At 49.4% G+C, this 24,966-nt stretch overlaps 1 long non-coding RNA gene across 1 annotated transcript in view; it reads left to right on the top strand.

Annotated features, from left to right (window-relative positions):
* LOC106732131 (uncharacterized) overlaps window positions 1-24,449 on the top strand; it is a 52,995-nt gene extending 28,546 nt beyond the window's left edge. The window contains exon 3 of the long non-coding RNA XR_012897293.1: window positions 19,581-24,449. This is a non-coding gene — a long non-coding RNA (uncharacterized LOC106732131). The remainder of the gene's footprint in view (window positions 1-19,580) is intronic.
* Window positions 24,450-24,966: the final 517 nt, after the last annotated feature.

Here is a 24,966-nt window from a genome sequence, read left to right as displayed (position 1 = left end):
GCCTCTTCCGGAGAAGGGGCCAGTGTAGACGTAACCCTGGAGTATTGTTTGTTGACCCTTTCAAAGAACTCTAATGGATTAGTAAGACATGATTTCCCTTTACAGAAACCATATTGACTTTTGCCCAACAAATTATGTTCTTCTGTGTGTCTGACAATTTTATTCTTTACTATTGTTTCAACTAATTTGCCTGGTACTGACATTAGAAGTGGGATGGGGCATTTAATGTGAAAGCTGGGAATGGTGTGGTACCTCATGTTAACTGTTTTCATAGGTTTTTGCAACTCAGCCTAACCAGAAAGGAACTGATATGGGGTGAGAAAGCTGCACAGGTCAAGGCACCAGATGGCAACTGAGGAGAGACAATACACAACGCCCTCACGGACTGCTTGGGGAAAGCTCTGAATCTCTCAGCAACCGGTCTGGAAAGCAGAGGAACTAGAGGTTCCTTTGTCTGCCTTTTGCATTGCAATTGGAAGTTGTGTAGAGCAGGGATAGTCTTTCGCTACAGCTATACACAGCACCCAGCACAATGTGACGGTCTCCATTACAGCCTCTAATTGCTATGGGAACATAATCAAAAAACATCACCCCAAACCTTCAACCCAAGAGCATTACAAAGAATTCCCACCCGTCTTTCTCTCTTGCATGCCCACTAACCACCAGGTTCATCTCCAGCTCCCTTTCGATCCAGAGAGGGAGAAAGGATTAAAAGCTCAATTGCTTATGTTGGCCCAGAGGCTTTTGATGGATCTGTTTTGGACAGAAGCCAAGCCACCTGCTGGAAATGTGCCAGGTTAAGTAATTAAGGGGATTCCCCAACATTTTGCCCTTACAATTAAGGATACAGGTGGGAGCTTTTGATGCTACAAAGGTTTCTCCCTCTCTCCCTTCAGCCCAATTTATTCCCACCGATGACATATAACCTCCTGCAATAATTAACTGGTTTAAGAAGCAAGGCCATTGTAGTGCTGCCTAACTGTCAGGGTGGTTAAACACTGGAATCAATTGCCCAGGGAGGTTGTGGAATCCCCATCACTGGAGATATTGAAGAGCAGGTTGGACAGACACCTGTCAAGTATGATCTATTTGGTGCGTGGTCTTGCTGTGAGAGCAAGGTACTGGACTTAGTGACCTCTCAAGGTCTCTTCCAGTTCTAGTGTTCGGTGATTCTACGATTCCAGCCAGGCCTTCAGAGAATCTCACACGGCGAGGATCCCTGCTGGTGTACCACCCCAGTGTGTTGGCTCTCTGCCATCCCCGGGCTACCCCATGTGGGCAGTTTCAGCCAGCTTCCTGTCCTGTAGCAGAGGAAGAATTCTGGGCAGCTTTATGCCTGCTTAGAGGATGCTCTGTTGCTCCCAAACCCAGCCTCCGACATGCCTGCTGCAAACCCAGCCCCCACTGTTTGACATCGTGTGCGATCATGGCATCGGTTTCTGGACCTGCACCACTGCACCTCTCTGCTGGACTCCATGAATCAGGCGAAAGTTTCTAAGACGTTATTCGGCCCAGATGTTTCCCATTGTTCATTACAAATGTTAATGATCTTCTAATTACTTATTAGCAGGGGCTGGGCTGGCACCGCTCACAACTGAAATGCAGCCAAATACGTTCAGACGCCTGGCATGGCAGTACACTTATTAACAGCTTCTTCTGGCAGGGAGCTCGTTGGAAAGTCTGATTATTCCCCCATGCCTCTAAATATTTACCCAAGAATTATATGTGGCATAAATTGCCTTTGCGAGTGCAGCAACAATAGGTAACGTGCGTCCCCTCCTTGCTGAGCCATGCAGCATGTTAATAGCTTCATTTCGGGAGTGTGACTTTTCCCAGCAAGCCGAGGGTCAGCACAGAGCGGCTGCAGGGACACTGCATGAGGAGACATTTCAGAATTCAAGCGAAGGGGTAGTTAAAAAATGGTGGGGAAATGATATCGTCTCCTGATTTGTCTTCATGCCACACCATAGCTTCTTCCCCTACTTATAGCAGACACACCATTCTCCCTACAGTGCAGACAGGAGTCATAGGAGAGGATGCTAGAGTCACCTTTATCTCCCTTCTCATAAACAAAATCATATGCTAAGCCCCAGTTGCCAAATCTGAGTTGCTGGTTATGCTGAGAGCTGAAGGAACAGACAGTTGTTTAAGTGTTAGATTTCTGATAGGGTGTGCAGGGGTGGAGACCAGTGTTTCCTCTAATTTTTTTCCATCCATGGATGGAATGAATTTTGTTATGTACACCAAGGCATGTGAAGATGTGCACCACTAGGATAAATATTTGCTGCTGGCTCTGCTAATCAGCTGGGTGGCATGTGAATCTCTCCAGAGTGATTCAAGCCCTCTGCGTACAGGGAACACTGGGTGGAAGCTACAAAAAGTACAGTCTTGTGACTTGTAGGTTAATCCAGTTTGACATGGCCAGCTGGGGATGAAGGAGAGGTTCAGAACTGGTCTGATCCAGGCCCACACTAGCCAGGGAGTCTTTCTATTGGTTTTGGATCGGGTCTCATGTCATTTCCACAAAGGCGCTTTCTGGGCAGTCCCTATGCTTTGGTTTGTACTTGTTGCTGCTGTGTTGGAGGACGGTTAGTTCTCATGCCCCTTCAGCCCAGACAGCCCTTAGACAGCGGCATGCTCAAAGTGGGATCTACCACACGAACAACTCGGCGTCCGGTCCGAGCACAAAGCAGTGGTCCTGACGTGAGAGCGATTTTTGGCCCGCACATTCCTCGCCCCATTCACAAAGGCTGCGTCTAGACTGGCAAGTTTTTCCACAAAAGCAGTCGCCAAAGCACTGACGTTCTACTGTCCGAAATCAGTGCTTCTTGCGCAAATGCTTTGACGTTCCCGTTCGGGCAAAAGCCCTTTTCCGGAAATGTTTTTGTGCAAGAGGGCCAGTGTAGACAGCTAAAAACTGTTTTGCGCAAAAAAGCCCTGATGGTGAAAATGGCGATCAGGGCTTTCTTGCGCAAAACCGTGTCTAGATTGGCACGGACGCTTTTCTGCAAAAAGTGCTTTTGCGGAAAAGCGTCCGTGCCAATCTAGACGCTCTTTTCCGCAAATGCTTTTAACGGAAAAACTTTTCCCTTAAAAGCATTTGCAGAAAATCATGCCAGTCTAGACGTAGCCAAATAGTTTCAGGTTTCTTGTCTCCACCACAACGTCAGAGAGACACCTGACATCAGGTGTAGTCCTCCTCTGCCATCAGGTGGACATGCTACCGGTAAAACTCCAGGCAAGCGTCGGGGCAGAGGGATGGGTCCAGAAAGCGAGTGTCATTTCTTTTGCAGCATGAAACCTGGGGAAACGTTTTTCCTTTCAGCCTGATGCTGCCGGTGAGCAGCTGTTGCTGGAATCGAGGCAGGACAGCTGTCTGGTCTGCCAAAGACCAGTCACTAGCCATGAGTCCAAGTCCCACTGCTCTCATGCGCGCATCCAAGCAAGAGCTGGGGCTGACAGACCAGGAGGTTCCCACTGGTGACTGTTGGCACATGTGCATCCTGCCTGATATGGCAGCCAAGTCCAGACGCTGGGTTAGCACCTCTCCTAATTGGTTGAAATCACTCTTATTGGCCAATCTGGCAACCCCAGCAACGGCTAGTTTATGGAGCCTTGGAACAGAAGGTGTCCTTCCTATAACACAAGAACGAGGGGTCACTGAATGAAATGAATAGGCAGCAGGTTTAAAACAAACAAAAGGACGTTTTTCTTCATGCAGTGCACAGTCAACCTGTGGAACTCCTTGCCAGAGGATGTTGTGAAGGACAGGACTTTAATAGGGTTCCAAAAGAGCTAGATAAATTCATGGAGGTTAGGTCCATCAATGCTTTTTGTTCTGTTCACTCCCTCTGGGGCACCTGGCATTGGCCACTGTCAGCAGACAGGACCCTGGGCTAGATGGACCTTTGGTCTGTCCCAGTCTGGACGTTGTTATGCTCTTATGTTCTTTTTGACTGGTGAGTAATGGAGAGGGCGCTTCTTTGCTTCTCGTTACTCAGAATGATGCTTTCATTAGGCCAATGCAGTTTGGCTTCTCGCAGTGGCTGAGAGATACTTTCTTGGGGCATCTGTCATTAAAAACAGACCCTATCACATGTGATGAAAGCGAAGGGCCGTTTCTTTGTAAAATGATGATGAAGAAAAAGAACATGCAGGAGGAGGAGTTAAGTTGTATTTGCCCTGTTGCCCTTCCTCCCTGCATCTCATCCACTTTCCCCAAGCTAGGCTGGGGTGCTAGTCTTGGGCATGTGGCAAATGCCCTGTTTCCTTGGCCACTCCAGGGTCCACCCTTCAGCTGCCTTCAGAGGGTCCCTTAGCCTGCCTTCTGAATGCAGGGGCATCTTGCATTGGCTATCCAGCTGCTTCAACCCACCACCCTGTGCTTTCCCGTGAATGCGCTATCCCCTGGGCAACTCCAGGGCCAAGCCCCTGCTACCTCCCTATGCAACAAACCCTGTGGCCAGATCTGTCCACTCATCTATACATGTGACAGCATCACCAGACCAAACCACATAATGTGCAGACTCATCCGCCTGCACATTTACTAATCTGTTTGTCTCTAAGGTACCAGGGGACTCCTCATTGTTTTTGCAGATACAGACTCACATGGCGACCCCTCGGAGACTAAAATTAAGCATGTGCCTAAACCAGTAGTTGAAGGTGAGGGGCCCTAATGAATGTATTTGCCTGCTAACATGCTAGAGAGTCTTTTTGTTTGGTTTGGTTTTTGCTGATTTGCTTGGTAAATTTGCAAAGTACTGTTTTCCCTGAAATATTTTATTCTGCTCTCAAGCAGAATGGCTTTTCTTTATCTCAATCTAAAGCATAAAAAAGAAATCAGTGCAATCTATGGTATTTGATATTCTAAAATGTTTATAGCATAGCTTCTGTGCACTCATTTTTTTCCTAGCTACAGATAACTTGGGGGCTCCAGTCTTTTGTAGTCCCCTTAATCTTCTAAAGTGTTACATAATTCAGATAAAAAGAGGTTTTGTACATTTCTGCCTTTAAAAAAATTCTTTCAAGTCTTGGCTTCACTCAAGCAGCTGCTAAATCTTTTATGACATTCAGACGGTTTCCCAGCATTAATAGATGCCAGTGAAATACACATGAAAAGATTTGGCAACCCAAGAAATTCAGATTAAGAATATTATTTCTTCCTTCTGTGTTGTTCCCATTCCCTCTGTTCCTTCAATACTAATAATTCTCGCTATGTTGACTGTGACTCCGTTTATTTTGTGCTATTGTTGGTGTGAGTGTTCAGGAAATACGAAATGAGGCTTCCTCAGAAAACCTGGAGGAGATTCCCCTCTGAGCTTTCCTTGCCCACTCCCAGAGGCTTCCTAGTCTGTCTCAAAGCTGACCTGAAAGCACTTCCTTTGACTCTGGACCTGTCCACACACTGTTCTGTCAACAACGAGGAGTCCTGGGGCACCTTAGGGTATGTCTACACTACCCCCCTAGTTCGAACTAGGGGGGGTAATGTAGTCATACGGAGTTGCAAATGAAGCCCGGGATTTGAATTTCCTGGGCTTCATTTGCATAAAGCCGGCCGGCACCATTTTTAAATGCCAGCTAGGTCGGACCCCGTGCCGCGCGGCTACACGCGGCACGGACTAGCTAGTTCAGATTAGGCTTCCTATCTGAACTAGCTGTACGCCTCGTTCCACGTGGAACGACCTAGCCGGCATTTAAAAATGGCGCCGGCCGGCTTTATGCAAATGAAGCCCGGGAAATTCAAATCCCGGGCTTCATTTGCAACTCCGTATGACTACATTACCCCCCCTACTTCGAACTAGGGGGATAGTGTAGACATACCCTTACAGACTAAGGGTATGTCTACACTGCCACCCTAGTTCAAACTAGGGTGGCTAATGTATGCATTCGAACTTGCAAATGAAGCCCGGGATTTAAATATCCTGGGCTTTATTTGCATGTTCCCGGGCTCCGCCATTTTTAAATGCTCATTGCAGGTGGAGTAACGGTAGTTCGAATTAGGAGCTTTAGTTCGAACTACCTAGCCCATGCTGCGTGTAGACACGAGCAGGGAGTCCGAACTACTGGGCATTTAAAAATGGTGGTGCCCGAGAATATTTTAATCCCGGGCTTCATTGTGAAGTTCGAATGACTACATTAGCCACCCTAGTTCAAAGTAGGGTGGCTAGTGTAGACATACCCTAACAGATGTATTTGGGCATCAGCTTTTGTGGGTCAAAACCACTTTGTCAGACACATAGGGTGTATCTAGACTGCAGGTTTTTTTTTTAAAAAGTGGCCTTTTTTTCGAAAAAACTTCCCCTGCATCTAGACTGCTGCCGCGTTCTTTCTAAAGTAAATGGAAAGAACGCGGGAATTTTTTTGACCGTGGAAAACCTCATTTTTCAAGGAAGAACACCTTTTTTCGAAAGTGCTCTTTCGAAAAAAGGTACTATGTAACGCAAACTGTGCTTTTTTGAAAGTACTGGTTGTAGTCTAGACACTCTTTTTTGAAAAAGCTTCTTTCGAAAGCGGCTTGCAGTCTGGATGAAGCCATAGAGTGGAAATCACAGATAAGCCAAGAAGACTAATGGCATATTAGGATGCAATAGGAGGAGCGTTGCCAGCAGATCCAGAGATGTGATTTTTCCCCTTTATTCAGCAATGGTGAGGCCACATCCGGAGTATTGTGCCCAGTTCTGGGCTCCCCACTATAGAAAGGATGTGGACGCATTGGAGAGGGTCCAGCAGAGGGCGACCAAAATGATTAGGGGACTGGAGCACATGACCTAAAAGGAGAGGCTGAGGGATTTGGGCTTGTTTTGTCTGCAGACGAGAAGAGTGAGGGGGGATTTGATAGCAGCCTTCAACTTCCTGAAGGGGATTTCGAAGAGGATGGAGAGAGGCTGTTCACAGTAGTGACAGATGGCAGAACAAAGAACAATGGTCTCAAGTTGCAGAAGGGGAAGTCTAGGTTGGATATTAGAAAAATCTATTTCACTAGGAAGGGAGTGAAGTGCTGGGCTGGGTTCCCTAGGGCGGGGGTGGACTCTCCATCCCTAGAGGTTTTGAAGTCCCGGCTTGACAAAGCCCTGGCTGGGCTGATGGAGTCGGGGTTGGTCCTGCTTTGGGCAGGGGGTTGGACTCGATGACCTCCTGCTCTTCCAGCTCTATTATTCTATGAGGTGGGGACTCCGTGCATGTGAGGGAGTGGTTTTTATATACACACACTACCATATCAAAAGAAGGGAGCAACTTATCAAGAGTAGGACCAGTGTTAAGAGGCCAATTCATGCAGGGTGGGTGTGGCTCACTCCCAGCAGCTGATGGGGAGGTGCGAATACCAAGAGAGGGGAAAACTGCCTTTGTAGTGAGACAACCATCTGAAGTCCTTATTCAGCCCTAATTTGATCATGTTAAATTTGCAAATGAATTGCAGGGCTGCTGTCTCCTTTTGTAATCTGGGGTTTTGGTGGAAGGGTGGCTCCTTGTAAATCCATTACAGCGTGTTCAAGGAGGTTTTTGTGTGTTGCTTTTCCTGATGTTTGACTTGATTCCATTTATCCTTTGGCACAGAGACTGTCTGGTGTGGCCAATAGACAAGGCAGAGGCCCGAGAGGCATTGCTGGCACATATCACATTTGCAGAAGGGAAGGTGGATGAGCTTCTGATGCAGTGGCTGATGTGGTTAGGTCCTGCGCTGGTGTCACTGGTATAGATGTGTGGACAGAGTTGGCGGTGGAAGGGATAGGTTCCTGAGATAGTGTTTTTGTAGGGTGGGGTGTGACTGCGGGCGAATATTTGCTTCAGGTTGGGGGGCTACCACTCTGAGTTGCTCTGTCAACGTCCATTATTCTTGACTTGCAGGACCCCTGTCTCCCAGCCCTGGACTTTTCCCAGACTGACTCCTGGTCTCTCCAAATTGCGAGCACAGTTCTGTCAGGCACTTGACTGAAACCTCCCACAGTTGTTCTCAACTCTGACTCGCACCAGGCATGCAACAAGAAAGAATTCCAGAGAGGAAAATGGCTTGTGTGCATTCATTTTTCTATCTGGCCAACCAGACACATTTAATTTCTATTGCTGATTTTCACCTGCTTTCCAGATTGCCTGAAAGACTGTCCACAGTGACACAGAACTGAAAAATTCCACTAAATTCAGAGTCTGCCCAGTCATTTCTTGCTCTGTTTTCATTTCCTAGAGGCACAGAGTCAGAAACCTATCCATTAACTCCTTTGCCTGGACAGCGGGGTTAGCAACTGAGGGAAGATTTGTGTTACCACTTTTGATCATTTAGGGGGAAAATAGGAATACCGATTGCTCAGAATAATTGCTGTTAAGCCTGTCTCAGTATTACCACCCCACGTTACATCTAAGCTGTAAAAAATGAAAATGAAAATAAAAATTAAAAAAAAAAATTCTCATGTGCTTAAATGAAATAAATAAATAAACTGCCCAGAAATAACATCACCTAGAGAACAATTAACGGTCCCCACCACCCCCACAAACCTCGTAATGAGGCCCAACAAGGGATTATCTTCCTCTCAGTCTTGCATATCAAAATAAAAGAGGAAAGAAAGGGCTTAGAAAAAAATGTTCAGCAACTTAATTGGAGAGGGAGGGGGGAGCATTATTGCTTTGCTGCTGATTTTAATGTCGTGCTGCACAGATGGGAGCAGAAGAATCAAGCTGCCATGAAACTTCATTTGAAGCTCACTGAACATTTTGCATATTAAAAAAAAAAAAAAATCCCCGCTGGCAGCTAATCGAATAGTTGTTAAAAACAATATTCCTCTTTCCTGTTGTGTGGAATTTAATCCTCTGCCTTCCCCCCAGCACCCCACAAAGTTCTCTCATTTTCTTACCCTCCAGAGGTCCTTGTTTTTTAATTGCTGTGATTAAATCTGTCATGTCTTTTCTATACCAGAGCAGCAAACACAGCCTGTGTTCTCTTCTCCTTGGAGGGGCTGTGCTCATAGACACGGGTAGCATAGCTGGGCCGTCCTTCCAGCCACCTTGCCTCTTGCTTGGCCTTCCATGGCGGGATCCTTTCAGCCCCTCCTTAGCAGTGCAGGGGACGAGTTTTTACTTCCAGCCTCACTAATACTGGAACAAGGCTAATTAAAAAGTCTGGGGGCCAGGGCGATTCCTAGGGCTGCTTGTTCTACACAAAGGCTGTCCTCTCAGCTTCCAGTCTGTCTGTCCACCTCATTGCCACCACGTAGCTCCCCGAACCCTCCCCCCAGCTGTCTCATCAAACAGGCGATAGTTCAAGTGGGGATAGACGGACCCACGGTCTCACCCTCCAGCATGAGCGGTGGGTGATCCTAGGGCAGGGGCAGGCAAGCCCCCAGCCCCGCCCCCTCTGCATGAGGCCCCGCCCTCCATGGGGCAGGGCTCCCCACTGCCATAGCAGCAGGCCTCCAGAACCCCGCATGAGCCACCCTGACTCCAGAGCAGAGGCAGGGAAGGGACAGCGCATGTCCCCAGCCCCCCGCCCCGCCCCGCCCCAGCCCCTGGGCAGGGACTTGCAGGCATCCCCAAGCTCCTGCCCTGGAGCAGACTGGGCTCACTGCCCCAGCCTCAGTACAGCCGAGGCCCGGGAGTCACGCTGAAGTTGGGGCACCGGTGGTGGGTAAAGGTAGAGCTGGGGGAGGCAAGTCCGCAGCCCTGCCCCCAGCCCCGCCCCTTTTTCCCGGGCCCCAAGTTGCCCCGAGAGCCAAGTTGCCTCCCTCCCACACCATGGGGAGGGCAGATGCTCAAGGGCAGCAACACTCCCCCCCCGTACCTACCTCCAGTAGGGGGTAGAGAATGGGCGGGGCCAGGCAGTGGCATGGGAAGGCAAGGCCCTCCCTTGCCGCTTATACCTCATGCCTCCTACAGGTCCTCTCCCCGCCAAACATGGATGCAGAGGCTCTTGCCTTGCTTGTGCCTCCGGGCTCCCTGCCTTGAGCATAAACCAAAGGCTCCATTTTGTGGTCTTGTCAGGCCTGCAGCTGGGCCACTCTGGGGGCTCACCCGGACCGGTAATGGGGTTCAGTATCCACCTGCCCGATCACCGTGGGTGTGCAGCTTTGGCTCAGAGCCCTGCCACCCGCCCACCTGCTCATCACAAGATGGGGCCTGCGGGGTTCCACCAAATCCGTTCCAGCCTGGATCTCCTCCAGCCTGCATCCTCTGCAGAGCCCAGCCCCTCGCGGGAGTGCAGAAAGGAACTTAGGGTTGGGAACTGGGGTGCAGGAGGGAGTAAGGGGTTTGAGAGGGAGTTTGGGTGAAGGATGAGGATTGTGATTTGTGGCAGGAGATTGGGGTGCAGGGTCTGGGAGGGGGTCTGGGTGCAGGAGAGGATCCTGGTCTGGAGGAGGGATGTAGGAGGGGAGTGCAGGTTCTGGGAGGGAGTGGTGACCAAGGGAAGGAGGAGAAGGAAGGTGCAGAGGGTTTGGATGGTGACCTGGGGCAGGGATTTGGGGAGTGGGAAGGGCTGGGGTGTCAGAGGCTGGGAGGCGTTTACATAGCTAGCTCCCAGTCAGCAGCCCCACAGGACCCCGAGGCTGGGTCCCTGCCTGTCACAGCCCCAGGCTGCTCTAAATGGCTGGTTGCTTCCTGTGACTCTTTGCTCTAGGCACTGAGGAGAGGGGAGGCTTTGTGCCTGATTCTGCCCCAAGGAAAATCTCTCAGATCCCATTGGCCAGTTTACATGAAGCCCTCCCGTCCCACCGGTGCCTGGAGCAGAGACCCACAGGGAGCAGCCAGCTGCTCAAAGTGTCATGGGACTGCATGGAAGCAGCTGGCTGCTCTGTGCTTGAAGGTCCAAGCCGGGTGGCCTGTGGGCCAGGTCAGGAGGCCCATGGGCTGGATCTAGAGGCTTGGCAGGCTGGATCCGGCCCATGGGCCATATCTAGCCTGCCTCTGCTCTACACCAGTGATGGAGAGGGGGGATTTTAAGCAGAGTATGATTTCTGAAATAGGAAATTGGCTTGAACAGCTTTCATTCACCTCTAAAAAGACAAAGGGTCTCTAATGATCTCAAGTGCAGTGCTGCCAGATCTCACAGTTTTGTTGCAAATGTCACGGTATTCGCTCCCGTTTAGAATGGTTCAGCTCCTGGAGTCATGTGATCACTGAGAATATTTCTGGAGGATAGGGTAATAATTCAAAATGACCTGGACAAATTGGAGAAATGGTCTAAGGTAAATAGGGTGAAGTTTAATAAAGACAAATGCGAAGTGCTCCACTTAGGAAGGAACAATCAGTTTCACACATACAGAATGGGAAGCGACTGTCTGGGAAGGCGTACGGCAGAAAGGGATCTAGGGGTCATAGTGGACCACAAATTGAATATGAGTTAGCAGTGTGATGCTCTTGCAAAGAAAGCAAACATGATCCTAGGATGCATTAACAGGTGTGTTGTGAGCAAGACATGAGAAGTCATTCTTCCGCTCTACTCTGCGCTGGTTAGGCCTTAGTTTGAGTATTGTGTCCAGTTCTGGGCACTGCATTTCAAGAAAGATGTGGAGAAATTGGAGAAGGTCCAGAGAAGAGCAACGAGAATGATTAAAAGCCTAAAGAACATGACCTATGAGGGAAGACTGAAGGAATTGGGTTTGTTTAGTTTAGAAAAGAGAAGATTGAGGGGGGACATGATAGCAGTTTTCAGGTATCTTAAAGGGTGTCATAAGCAGGAGGGAGAAAACTTGTTCATCTTGGCCTCTGAGGATAGGACAAGAAGCAATGGGCTTAAACTGCAGCAAGGGAGGTTTAGGTTGGACATTAGGAAAAAATTCCTAACTGTCAGGGTAGTCAAACACTGGAATAAATTGCCCAGGGAGGTTGTGGAATCCCCATCTCTGGAGATATTTAAGAGTAGGTTAGATAAATGTCTATCAGGGATGGTGTAGGCAGTATTTGGTCCTGCCAAGAGGGCAGGGGACTGGACTCGATGACCTCTCGAGGTCCCTTCCAGTCCTAGTATTCTATGATTCTATGATTTCAGCTTTAGCTTAAAAAAAAGTTCCAAACCTTGTAACAGATCAGAAAAAGCTCGAAACCATGAGCCCTGAAGGGCTGAGTCACCAGAAAAGAACCCAATGGTTATTCTACTTTTGCCTCTTAGTCTCCTGGGATTTTGAGGCCTGAATGTTGAAAGCATGGATGAGCAATACCGCCATTGACTAGCACCTGAGATGTCATGTTGCACCCGAAAGATGTGCCTGTCTCAGCATAACGTCCCTGAGCACAGCCTCAAGGAGGCAAAGCACTCAATGCACCTTCCTCTTTTTGCGTGGAGGTCTTCTCACACCCAGAGCCTACCCTCTGGAGCCATGCCTAGGAAGGATCTGTTCCTACAAAAGCTGGTACGTAAAAGGTCCCTGAGCTACATGTCCCAAAAAGCGAGTTTGGAAAGTTAGGTCTTCCACAGAATCATAGAATCCTGGAATCTTAGAACTGGCAGGGACCTCAAGAGGTCATCAAGTCCAGTCCCCGGCCCTCACAGCAGGACCACGCACCATCCAGATCATCCCTGAGAGATGGTCTAGTTTCTTTCTGGTTACTTACTTCAGAGGAAAAAACCAAAAACAAACTGAATGATGAGCTCCCATTCTCTGCAATTCTGACCCTGAATGTCAGTAGAATATATTGGCAAAAGAAGTACCATCCAAGGAGCAGGCAGTTCTTGAAACGGATCACCCTCACTTTGCCATGGCACCCCCGGAGTAAAACCAGAACGGCTTAAATTGTGGAAACGGCTTGTTTGCTGAAGTTACAGCCCTAAATGGAGGCCTCCTGTGATGCAGCACAGTTGCTGCCATCCAATGTTCCCAAGCAATCCATGGTGATAAATCATTTCTTATGTAGACTTGCTGCCACTATCATCACACAAATCCATTGTTGATGGTCAACTGAGTCCTGGCAGTGTGGTTGTGAGGTGGGGTGGGAGGCTGCTTGGGACCATCCTGCCCCACAGCTGACCCCTGGCTACCTCAGCTGCTACAGCACGGCTGTCTGGAAGCAGAAGAGTGAATGTAGCAGGTTCTATATCCCCCTGGGTACAGTTTGCACCAATAGCACTTGCTCTCTGAAACATTAAGTATCCTCGCTCATAGCCATCTGTTCCCTTCCCATCCCTCCTTATTGTACAATATAATCCAAACTGTTGCCCACATAAGGCAATAAAATATCAGTGCAGCAAGATGATGAGTAGAGGTGAGTATGCGTGTGAGACTTTTCAAAGATGTTCAGAGCCATCAATTTGCCTAAATCAAACATGAACATCAGAACGGTCACACTGGGTCCGACCACAGGTCCATCTAGCCCAGTGTCCTGTCTGCCGACTGTGAACAATGTCAGGTGCCCCAGAGGAAGGGAACAAAACACCTGCCCACCTGCCCAAAACACCCTGCCCACCCTGACTAATAGCCATTGATGGACCTAACCTCCATGAACTTATCTAGTTCTGTTTTGAACCCTCTTAAAGTCCTGCCCTTCACAACATCCTCTGGCAACTGAACCCTGATTTTTAAAATGTTGGTGAAACGTGTTCCTCCCCCCACCCGACCCCGGTTTCTATGTGTCTCTGCACCCCAAAGTGATCCAAAGAGAAGAAGAAATACTAATTGACAGGTTTTTCTAGGTATTCTACCTAGCTGGAAACAAGGAGGACTGGAAATCCTGTAAATAATCCGATTGGCATGAGATTTTCAGACTGGAGAGGATGGAATATGTTTGTAAATAACTTTTATAAAGGCCTCCAGAGTTAATCAAAATACCCCTTGCAGGGTCAGGCATTTGTCTCTCAGATGTGAGACCTGTACAGTTGCTATTGATGAGAATTAGTAGACCTGGCTGGAAACAGTTCTTTTTCCCCCATAGGAAACTATTGTGAGAGCTAAAATATGGAGACATTTTTATCGATGTTAAAAATAAAAAAATCAATTCCTCGAAGAAACAATAATTTTTGGTTCAAACTGATGTCCGAGTTGGGTTTTTTTTTAATCCAAATGTCAAAAAGATTTGGAAAGTGGATAGTTTGTGCAAAAAAAATGAACTAAGGTGGCTTCCTGACCCCTTTCCAAATCAGAGCTCTTCTAGGTAAGATGGGGGCAAGGCTTAAGGCATTTGGAAACGGCCACATCTCTCTCAGCGGTGGAAGGGTTGGTCACATCTGCAGAAGCCGACAATAGTGGTGGGAACTTTCTCTCGAGAGGCTGCAATGAAAAGGACGCCTTTGAAAGCACTGCGAGGGAAGTGCTGACAGCACGTTGCACCTGGCTCGCCCATAAATCCACCCAACCCAGGAGATTGCGAGTGACAGCGGACACGCTGTCCTTCATTAAGCCCAGGTGTTGCAGCCATCTCCAGGGAGGGAAGTCTCCATCTTGCATACCCCACCAGTGCACGGGTCCCTTGCAATTTCTTCTTGAACCGTGTCGTGCCTTTGCGAGGCCAGGTTCCTTTCTGGTCCTTCTGCAGGACACCAGATCAGGGCGCAGCCTGCTCTCCCTGACTTACCCGGCATTTCTATTGCACATGGCTCTGGGTCCTAGGAAGGCCTTAGTGAATTAACTGAGCCCACAGGCTGGTAGGGTCCTTCCCCAGATGGGAGCGGGGGAGGAATGGCTACTTGAGTGTGGGCGCAGATTCCCAGCTGCCGTTAGGGCACACAAGCAAAGGAGCAAGCAGAAGTGGGAGAAACTGAGCCAGATGCCGGCTCCCCCCTGCGGGAAGGGCACACCGGGGTGGGAGGGGAGAAGGGGGTGTGGTTTGCACACTTGCTCAGTGAACAGAAATACCTGCTCTTTGCACACCTTGCTGGGGGTGGGGGATGGGTGTGATTTGCACCACAAATGGCAGAGCCCTCCCACCCCAGGTCAGACCAGACTGAAGAGGGCAAAGTTCACAGCACGGGAATCTGGAGCATGGGGGGGATATTTGCTGCATCCCTGGAAAGGCGTTAGCACAGCGATGGGCAACCCAGGCTAGTGAGTGGGTCACAGCAGAGGCTCTGCTTTATCTCAGCGGGCTGCAAGTTTGTCCTAACCAAGACAGTCTCCCAGGAGAGGGCAGTTTTGCTCACGGCGCTTGCGCACCTAGAAATTGCAGGGTGGGCCAATTGCATCGGCGCCGTGCTGTGATTGACTGCAGAGGGAGCGCCCGGCGCTGCCAGTCACTGTTGTGTGCAGTCCGCCCTCACCAACCTGCACAGGCCCTGGCTTTATGTGCGGGTCACTTCAGTTGTACTGCTAGGGAAAAAGCTCCACAGATGGGCTCCTGCAGAATCTGACATCCCTGTGCGTGGGCAGCGGGAAAGAAACGGTCCTATGGGCCACACTCAGAACCCCGAGGGGCTGCACGTGGCCCGCGGGTTGCAGGCTGCCTGCCCGGGCGGTAGCAGTTGCTACGTGTGTGTGAGCCATGCCAGCGGTGTTCAGCAGGCAGAACTCCCGGGGGATTGTGCAAAGCCACCGCCCGCCTCCTCCAGCATAACGTGGCTTTGAAATTCACAACGTGGTCTTCTCATTCAGAGTAGAGGCTACCGCACTGAGGTGGATGGGGGAGGTACATGGAGGCACATGCCCACCGGCTGGGGGTCTGGCCCAGAGGGTTGCAGTTGCGCAGGGCAAGGGGTGAACCCACCAGCAGTGGCAGGGAAATCCAGTCTTGTGGAGAGACACCAGGGGATGGGCGCCTGGGAGAATTGGCTGTGGACAGCGACTTGTTGGGCATAGGAGGGGAGTCTGTTTAGCTCCTACCCATTTCCCCTATCCAGAGAGACGCATACACAGCCAGCCCGGTGGGAAAAAACCCCACCCTGTGGGAAGACTTTCCGGTCGATTAATCCAGAGCCGACTTATCCATTAGGCACAGTGCCTAGGGCCCACGATACTTTTAGGGGCCCACGAAAATGGAAATTTCTTCTAAAATCAGAAGAAAAAAAAGAACTTTTAGGGTTGAAGAAAATGTTTTAATTTTTTTCTCACATCAGAAAAAAATGAAACTTTTAGGGCCCACGAAAATCTATTAAATTTTGCCTAAAACAGAATTTTTTTTTGAAGTATTTAAAGTTATATCAAAAATAATTTTTAATATTTCTTTTTATGGAGGAAGGGGCCCATGAAGGCAATAGTGCCTAGGGCCCACGAAAGTCATAATGCGGCCCTGGGTTAATCCAGGGGTAATTTATCGCTGATGAGGCAATTACTGAATTTTGCAGTGTCACGTCAGCCAAGGGAATAAAGCTCTTTCCCCCAGAGCATATCAGCTCGCCTTCAGCTAACTTTAATATTTATTTGCGAGCATCGGGGACAGCTTATCTTCTCTGAATACAAGTAAAGGAGCCTTCTTTTGTCATGCAAAATACACAGCAGGATTTCCCCCCAAGCAAAGAAGGCTTCCGAGTTCACGGCAGTGCTGAGACACGGCCAGGCCTGCGAATGGTAGGTGGCAGGGGAGTGTAAAGGGGGCAGTTGCTCTGAGACCTGGCCTTTCAAAGGGGCCGGGGGCTCCCGGTGGCACCCAGAGCCCCCGACCTTTTAAATCATCGCTGGAGGGGCGCACCGGGTGCTCCGTGTGGCTCTGAGGCCTGGCTGCCCCAGCCCTGTCCCCTCTACCCATGGCCTCATGCCTTCCTGGGGTGTAGATCTGCCCCCCCTCACTTGCCCAGGGGCCCATAGTGGCTGTTGACCCTGCTAGTCATAACCAGCGGCAGGGGAACTGGAAACAAATGCACATGGCAGACAATGAAAAGTCCCCCTCCCCATCTCCTTCAGAATCACTTTTCCTTGGGCCCAAGAAGCAAAGGTTGGATTCAGGGGATCGCCGTCCCGGCAGTGCCTCCCCCCTGGGACAGAACACCCTTCACTCCAGGCTCTGGGCAAACGCAGAACAGAAAGGCAGTGCTCTGTCCCAGAGAGCAAGCCTTCCCAGAGTGAACCGGGCTGGGCTATGGAAATGTAGCTTCAGCTCATCCCATAATATCCCACCCTCTCCTTTCATTGGTAGCCCTGGAAGTGGGCTGTTACAGGATTAGCTTCCCGCTCATTCAGTGGTCCCTGGGCGGCCACCCAAGAGAGATTCAAATGCCGCCCAGCTGATTAGCAGAGTGCCCCAGACAGCAAAATGTGTTTCTAATAGTGGTGCACATCTCTCTGTGCACATAACAAAATGTATTTCACACGTGGATGTAAAAAATCAGAGGGAACACTGCGCTCTTTATAGATCGATATATCAACCATTATTGATTCCTCCTCTAACCATCCAGCAAAACTGTTCAAACCCTGGCTGTATATTCAAAGAGCACAAAGTTCAGAGAATTCTCTGACATTGAACAGCAGGGGTATAAATTGTCTTGGTATTTTTATTGATATGTTCTTCTTTTTTCTTTTATGCTCCCGAGCCGGTAAATATACTAGCTATCAGCAGCCTGGATCATATCGCTATTTTTATAGCTTTCCAAACTGTCATTCAGATATCCTTTATTGGAAAATCCCCCAGACTTTAGGAATGTTATGTGACTGGGTTTCCATTCCATGCTACAGCTATCCCTGGACAATAAGGTTAATTGAGGCGAGTCAGCTTCTCCTTAGTCCCTCAAGGAATCCATTTTGAAGCACTTGGAAGAGGGAGAAGTGAACAGGAATAGTCAACACGGATTTACCAAGGGCAAGTCATGCCTGACCAACCTGATTGCCTTCGGTGACCAGGTAACTGGCTCTGAGAACATGGGATATACCCTGACTTTAGCAAAGCTTTTGATAATGGTCTCCCGCAATATTCTTGCCAGCAAGTTAAGAGAGTATGGATTGGATAAATGGATGGTGAGGAGGACAGAAAACTGGCTAGATTGTCATGCCCAATGGGTAGTGATCAACGGCTCGATGTCTGGTTGGCGGTCGGTTTCCATTGGAGTGCCCCAAAGGTGAATTCTAGGGCTGATTTTGTGCAACATCTTCATTAATGACTTGGATGAGGGGATGGATTGCACCCTCAACAAGTTCGCAACTGACACTAAGCTAGGCTGAGAGGTAGATACGCTGGAGGGCAGGGATCGGGCACAGAGCGACCTAAATTCATTGCAGGATTGGACGAAGAGAAAACTGATGAGGTTCAACAAGGAAGTCTCCCAAGCATTGTTACAGGCTGGGGACCAACTGCTAAGTAGCAGCTCTGCAGAAAAGGTCCTGGGGATTACAGTGGATGGGAAGCTGGATATGAGTCAACAGTGGGCCCTTGTAGCCAAAGAGGCAAAGGGCATATTAGTTGCATTAGGAGAAGCATTTCCAGCAGATCTAGCGAAGTGATTATTCCCCTTTATTCGGTACTGGGGAAGCCACACCTGGGCTGTGTCTAGACTGCATCCCTTTTTCGTAAAAGGGATGCAAATTAGACATATCGCAATTGCAAATGAAGCAGGGATTTAAATCTCCCCCGCTTCATTAGCATAAAAATGGCTACCGCTTTTTTCCGGCTTGGAGCTTTGCTGGAAAAAAGCGCCAGTCTAGACGCGGATCTTTCGGAAAATAAAGCCTTTTCTGAAAGATCCCTTATTCCTCTTAAAATGAGGGATAAGGGATCTTTCAGAAAAGGCTTTATTTTCTGAAAGATCCGCGTCTAGACTGGCGCTTTTTCCCAGCAAAGCTCTGAGCCGGAAAAAAGCGGCAGCCATTTTTATGCTAATGAAGCAGGGGAGATTTAAATCCCCGCTTCATTTGCAATTGCGATGTGTCTAATTTGCATCCCTTTTACGAAAAAGGGATGCAGTCTAGACACAGCCCTGGAGTATTGCATCCAGTTCTGGGCCCTCCATTACAGAATGGATGTCGACAGATTGGAGAGGGTCCAGCAGAGGGCAACAAACATGATTCGGAGGCTGGAGCACATGACCTACAAGGTGAGGCTGAGGGATTTGGGCTTGTTAGTCTGCAGAAGAATGAAGGGGGATTCAATAGCAGCCTTCAACTCCCCTGAAGGAAGGTTCCAAAGAGGATGGAGAGAGGCTGGTCTCAGGGGTGGCAGATGGCAGAACAAGGAGCAATGGTCTCAATTTGCAGTGGGGGAGGTCTAGGTAGAAGATTAGGAAAAACTATTTCCCTAGGAGGATGGGGAAGCACTGTGCTGGGTTCCCTAGGGAGGGGGTGGAATCTCTATCCCTAGAGATGTTTAAGTCCCGGCTTGACAAAGCCCTGGCTGGGATGATTGAGTTGGGGTTGGTCCTGCTTTGGGCAGGCGGCTGGACTCAGTGACTCCTGAGGTCTCTGCCAGCCCTGGGATTCTATGATTCTATGAAATAAAGCAAATTCAGTGGAGAACACAGGTTGAGTGCGACTTTGCATCAAGGTGGCTCGACTGAAGATGGGGACGTCCTGCTGCTGTAAAATGGATGGGAGATGAGGCGAAAGCCATTAAAATCTGATGAAAATAGCATGAAAGCCAGCTGCATTGATCTGTTAGTCCCATTAGGGAGGGATTTGCAATTTGAGTGCCATATCGGAGCTTTGAACCTTCTCCCAGGGACGCTCCTCAAGCACCCTCCATAAGCGGCTGATTTGTAAAGCCAGGTCACCGAATGATGTATTAACTCTCCTCTTTCTTATTATTTCAAATAGAAATCAGGCCTGGGAAGAAATGTCTACTCCAGCCTGGAACAGCAACGCACCGAAGATAAGACGCACAGAAATAAGCACATCTCCCTTGTAACGGCCCGGTGACAAGCTGCGTATGGATGCCGGCTCTGAGAAAGGAGCACCTAACAAGAACAATAATCTGTCATTATGTCAGTCGGGGCCCCAGTGTTCTTGCTCAAAAGGCAACAATAAGGCGCTGACGCTGTACATTTCCCAGAAGATCGGAGAATTTCCCTCTGCAGCCCATGCTGTCAAAGACCACAAAAAAATAACAAATGTGTTTCTATTAGCTTCCCAGTCAGTCATTCTACATTGTCTTCCAGCACCCTGCTGGAAGGAAGCTTGGGGGAGGGAGCGCCCAATCGATTGAGCTATCATTCTTGCTAGCCACCGCCCTTACTTGTGTTTCTGGGGAGGTGGGAAGTCACTTGCTACAGCAGGAACTCCAATGCTGGCTCCATTGTGAGCAGTTCACGGCCAGGCCGGATTCTGAGCAGGTGAGACGGTTCCTTTATGTGCTGCCAGAGAAGCCCACAACTTGACACAAAGATGGCCAAGACACGATTTCTGCAAAGCAAGGGCCTGCTGGGGTGTAAATACTCTCGGGCTATGTTAAATTCTTCATGTGACTGTTAAAACGGCAGCATATTTGCTCCTGCCTGCCGAGACTAAGTGGGGGCATATTTTGCTGGCTTTTGCCCGTACAGAGGGCATGAAGGATACCGAATTGCCAGTCATCGCAGAAGTGCCGATGCCTGAAACAGAAAAACCCCCCGATGCTGTGTTGCAATAAAACCCCAATAAGTACAATCCGGCGAACACCAAGTGACGCCAGAGGCCTAAACGCGACGTGTGCCTTTATAAATTCGGTGGGCGACTTCATAGCGATTGTTCAGACAGGATAAAGGCGGGGGCAGGGGCAGAGGACGCGATGCCCTTTTCTGTCCCTCTCCTTGGTGAGGGGGAGCAACACCCGTCGCTAACACATACTCGCCCCATCTTTGGCTTGTGCTGCAAAGTTCCCCTGTTGGTCCTACCACTTTCCAGTCTGTCTCTTCCAGCCACAGGAGAGGTTACTGGTGCCCTCCCTCAGCAGGATCCCAAAGGCCCTTTGGGTAGTGCTGGCCTGAGGGTCCGTACTGGCCTCCTCCTCCCTGTGAGAAGGGGTAAGGTCCCTTAAGAAAATAGCAAGGTCTGGCCCTTACCGTCTCCTCCATGGGGCCTGCATAGACCCATAGAGCACTGGCAGTTGTCAGCCTTGGGGCATGCTGGACCCTGGATTTTTAAGGATGGGGTGGTGACAAAGGGCTCCGTCTGCTGCCAGAAACACAAGGAACCCACGAAGATGGCATCCTCCGGGGGAGGGGGAAGGAGGGGGTTTATCCTGTTTCCCGTTAGGAGGTCTGGCTCACTGAGGACTGAATGCGCGTGAGGAAGAGGAGAGGGAGACACCACGTTCTGCTTGGTTTCTCAGGCAAAAAGTTGCGATTTTTTTTTCTGTTCTTAAATATGACTGTTGCCCTGTTACCATAGCAACAACTTCCAGAATGAGGAAACGAAACGGACAAACTTTCCAGCACTCCCAGAGGTTACAGGTTTGCTTCCCTAGCTCCCATGGCTGTGGAGACGTTCACCTATTTTAACACATTTCTGAATGGGTACCAGGGTTTGAGTTTTTCTGCCATTTTGGTGGCAAACTCCCCTGCCTCTTCCCCACCCACAGGTAGACTCCCTGCACACTAACCGGCATTAAGCAAAGAGAAAAGAAAGCAAAAAGACACAGATACTTGGATCTCCTTGCGAGGAAATCCTCAATTGCATCGCTGCCGAAGTCTTGGCATGGCATATTCGCATCCCCTCCTTTCCTTTTCGGGGGCCAAGAAGCCATAACAAATGATTATTATCTTCCTGCATGTTCTGTAGAAATTCAGCCGGTGTCGTAGAAACCGGAAGTATAAGCACGTAGTTACCAGAATGAGAACTGTTTCTCCCCACAGAAAGGGGAAAAAAGGTCTTTCTGTTTGAAAGACCAAACACAACCCATTTTCACTAGAAGCACAGACAAGTGTTGACAGAGGGGAAAGGATCAATGCAGGATTCCCCGCAGTGTATTTTCTAGTGCTTTATCCGGAAGAGCATCGTGTGTGCCAAAACTGCATCTGCATCTGCATCTAAAATAGGGACCCGGAAAACTCAGACCAAAATATGCATGAATTTTCAAACTTCGTCTCTGAGCCAATGCAGTGCCATGTGTGTGATGTAGTCACCTCTCCCATAGGGGCAGAGTGAGTAACATGCAGCTTGTGACGTGCTGCCACACGCCGATGGCGTTCAACTTTTCCCCAGCACTTCAAGAACAGCTCTTTGCAACGTTCAGGGCAGGAGATGTAATTGGGTGAGATGAGTGACAGTCGATTTGTAAGACGGCAGAACAGCCATGCGGGACAATGTCATCTCCCTCATTGGCATGAGGCAGAAAGTTGGTAGAATCACAATGAAGTTCTCGGAGCCGAACGGGAGTATCTTGTTGTCACACACAGATTGCCGCTACACTGTGCACCATGGAAAGTTCCTTAGCAGGGCTCAGCCCCGGCAAAGGAGATGAGGATTAGGATCGCTGTTAGTCTCCAGCGCAGCTGCAATCCCATTGGTTTCAGATGCACGAGAAAAAGTTGTTGCTGTCATCTGCTGTCCATGCCACAACACACAACTTTCACTTGTGCCGCCAAACACCTGATTTCACTGGAGTGTGAGTGTGTGTGTGACACACACACTTTGGGGTGCAGCCTCCCCTGACCAAGGCCAGTAGGAAGCATGGATAGCTCCACAGGGGCGGAAGGTGGAATAGTTTAGGAGAGATACAATCACATCTGAAAAGAGATTGCTTTTGAGGATTCAGTGACTATACATAACAGCCACGTGACTGTACATAACAGCTCTTAGGTTTCACACACGGCCTGGCATTGACTCACTCTTGCAACATGGAAAAGGGTTCTCATGATTACACGACTTTTCACTGTCAGGCAGCAGTCTTAAGCTAGGACTCGTTATCTTTTGGACAACTTCATCTTTATTTGCCCCCAGCAGTGATATACATAATCACGGCTCTTGACCTATTAGAACATATCTGGCACACTCCGGACCTTCAGCGCAAGAGGGAAACAAAGCTTTGGGACAATCTAACACATCTTCAGGGCTGCTTAAAATCACCCACAACCTTACTTCAAGCTACAGACCAACATTTTCACACTGAGGTTATCTGTGTTGGCAGCTAAATCAATAGCCTGATTCTCAGAAACACTTTGCCGCCTGGTACACAATGATTTCAACAGGAGCAGCGCTCTCACCACGGCATTTTGTGTAGATTGAAAGAAACGGGAGGATTAAGGGCTTGATGGCGGCAGTAGTTCAAAGCTGGGCCTGATTCCGCACTGTGTACCACCCGCGGCATTACTCCTGCAATCGGAGTCACTCTGGTCATGTTTACATGCACCGAAGTCTGGGATTCGAAGCAAACCCCAGAGGCCTGGTGATGTTTGGCAAGGTGGGCTGGCTGGGAATGTATCTACAGTAGAATTGCTCTGCGGGCGTTAATGTTTCTTTCTGCTGGGCAGCTCTATGGACATCACAGCAGAAACAGTCAGGAGCATCCCACCTGAAGTATGTGGGTCCCCAGGAGGGAACCGTTTCCCTCCTTTCCCCCTCAATGCCCCAGGATGGTGAATTATTCAAGAAGATGCCGTCCGCTGCCCTGGGCTGTCGGCTGAACCCAGCGTTGGCATCAATGGCCTCTCATCAGTGCAGCACAAAATGAACCACTCCCAGAAATATCTACTCTCAACAAAGCCAGGATTTTCCAGCGCCAGGGCCCAGCCTTCATCCTTCAAGAGTGTTTCTACAGGGTGAACCTCTGTAGTCCGGCACCCGTGGGGAGCAGAGAGTTTGCAGAACCATGGGAGGTCCATATTGTCTAGCAGCATCACCAACACAGCCACTGCTTTCTGGGCTCGTAGAGCTAAATCACAGCACAGACACTGAGATTCAGGACTGGGGGTTGTAAACATTATGGGACCACGGGAAACTTGGCCACAGCCATGCTACGTGGACACCCGGCGAACTGAAATCATGCTGGACCAGACAGTGCTGGACAAGAGAGGTTCAACGTGTGATTGAAAGAGGTGGATTGGCCAACAGATTTAAAAAAAAAATTCTATCAGGATATTCACAGTTGCAGATGGACAAGTTTCCAGCACAAGCGTCTCCACTGGACCAGGAAAGGGTAGCTATGTTTTGGTAGGTCATTATGCAGGTTAGAAGCATGAAAAAATCCATGCTCGTTGGACCCACTATTAATGCCTTGGTGGCACAGGATGTGATTTCTGAAGTCGACAGTTTTTGGTTTCTCTCACTCTTGCTCTTTTTTTATTTATATGCAAATGAAAGGAGTCAGATGTCTACTTCCTGAGAAACATTCCCTGCCTTGGACTGCAGGAGTGTCAGTGATGTGTCTGCGTAGGTTAAATATTTCTAACATCAGCTAACTCGCATGCTACCCCTGGAGCCATTTGCTACCTATTCTCACATAATGAGATTCACCAAGTAATTCAGTCAGGGGAGCTGCTATTTGGTGCTTTTTAAGCTGTGGAAAGCAGTCAAATTGATGTAACAGCCACAAAATTAGTCAGGAAGATTTGGCGGCCTGCCAGCAGTCAGTCAGCCTCCCAGGATAGAATCCTACCTAAAGTAACTCTATGAAGTGTTGCCAAAAGGGACACAGAGGGGCTGACTCAGACACGTTAGCTCTGCGCTGGTGCGACACCAGTTATCCCGGGTTTACACGGGGGCAAGAGTAATCAGGTTTGCACCCTGAAAATTTGCTTCCATTTCTACTGAAAAACAAACAAACAATGGACCTGACCCGGGGGCCCCACAGAATCGCGGCCGCGTGCGCGCGCGCGCACACACACACACACACACACACACACACACACACCCCAGTGAAAGGAAGCAGGTGCACCAGGATCCAGGCCCCATTGTGCCGGGCACTGTACAGGCAGTACTGAGGAGTCTCTGCCTCAGGCTGCTTACAGTGTAAATAAGCCGGGGCTGGAAGAGGAAAGGGATACCAGCAGGTGAGTGGGTCCCAACACCCATCAGGGGTTGGGGATTGCAGGGCAGATGGAGAATAAACCCAGCATTTCCCTTCCAACAGCCCTCCCCACCAGCGCTCACTAACATCACGCCGCTGTTTCTGTATCGGCCTCCCATCCAGGGCTGGGGAATAAAGCTGCTCCAGGGAGGGCCACCCAGAGGAATGGGGGGACGCATGAGGGGGCACCTACGTAGTGATTAAGGGTTTTGGTGGGAG

The sequence above is a fragment of the Pelodiscus sinensis genome, chromosome 23 (assembly GCF_049634645.1).
Source record: "Pelodiscus sinensis isolate JC-2024 chromosome 23, ASM4963464v1, whole genome shotgun sequence".
Taxonomy (NCBI): Eukaryota; Metazoa; Chordata; order Testudines; family Trionychidae; genus Pelodiscus; species Pelodiscus sinensis.
This window is presented reverse-complemented; position numbering and strand designations above follow the sequence as displayed.